Below are 1,431 nucleotides of genomic sequence, written 5' to 3'. Positions count from 1 at the left end.
ATGTTTTGTATTTTTAGTAGAGACAGGGTTTCACCATGTTGACCAGGATGGTCTCGATCTCTTGACCTCGTGATCCACCCGCCTCGGCCTCCCAAAGTGCTGGGATTACAGGCTTGATCCACCGCGCCCGGCCTAAAAAGTGAGAACTTTCTAGAGAGGGAGGTAGCCAGGGTGGGGGGAAAGGCAGAGGAAGTACGAGCGCGGTGGCTCACGCCTGTAATCCCAGCACTTTGAGAAGCCGAGTTGGGCGTTGGACACCAGCTTCGCCAACATGGAGAAACCACATCTCTACTAAAAATACAAAATATTAGCCGGGTATGGTGGCATATGCTTGTAATCCCAGCTACTCAGGAAGCTGAGGCAGGAGAGTGGCTTGAACCTGGAGGTGGGGGTTGCCCATGAGCCGAGATCGGCCGTTGCACTGCAGCATGGGCGACAAGAGCAAAAGTCTGTCTCAGAAAAAAACAAAAAAGGCAGAGGAAATAGGGAGAAAGAGCCCTTGTCATTTCTGATGTGCTGTAGGAACTCCTTTTGTCTCCTTTTTGTTTGTATTTCCATTTTCTTGATTGGTTTGTTCACAAAGCCTTTTTAAAATAACAATAATAATGTACGCTTATTGTAATAAATTATACAATGCTTGGATGTATAAAGAAAAAGAATAGCCTTACAATGGCAGAGGAGGCAATTATAACATTCATAAAATGTACAAGATAGAGTATTGTTTCTTCCTCTTCATTTCTACGTCCTTCCCTGGACCAGGGGCTTGATTGGATTCGAGATGTCATGAATTTTACCTTGTTCATTGCTGGATGTTTCTGCATTACTATAAATACTCTTGAGCTTTGTACTAGGACACAGTTAAGTTCCTTGCAAACAGTTTGAATCTTTCAGGTTTGTTTTTAATATTTGTTAGGCAGGACTAGGGTAGCCTTTAGGTCTGAATTTTATTGACGCAATACCCTTCGAATTATTTTACCCAATACTTGTGAATTATAGGGCTTACCATTCTGACCGTTGGGAACACATTTCAACCTTGTGAGGGCTACAAGGATTGTTGTTCCCGCTGTTCCTTTCTGGTGATTCTTTTCTGTGATTCACGTAGTTTCCTCCCAGGCATACAGTGATCAGTACTCACGAAGATTCTGATGATCTCCAAAGTGCTCTCTCCCTCTCACTCCCTCTCTTTCTCTCCAGCCCTCTCCTTCTGGTACTCTGTTCTGCTGTGTCTAGCCACTCTTTCCTGGACTTCTCAGCTCAAGTTGACCATTGAATTCTACCTGGCCTCCACTTCCTTGTACTGCGAAGGCCTGGAAACTCTCACCTCCAGTGATCTGGGCTCCTAAGTCTCACCTCACCTGTTTCCCTTCTCTCAAAGATCACTATCCTGCACTACCTGACATCCATGTCCAAAACCAATTGTTTCAGGTATTT

This window comes from Cebus imitator, unplaced genomic scaffold (genome assembly GCF_001604975.1).
Source record: "Cebus imitator isolate Cc_AM_T3 unplaced genomic scaffold, Cebus_imitator-1.0 Scaffold211, whole genome shotgun sequence".
Taxonomy (NCBI): Eukaryota; Metazoa; Chordata; class Mammalia; order Primates; family Cebidae; genus Cebus; species Cebus imitator.
Note: the sequence above shows the minus strand (reverse complement) of the source record.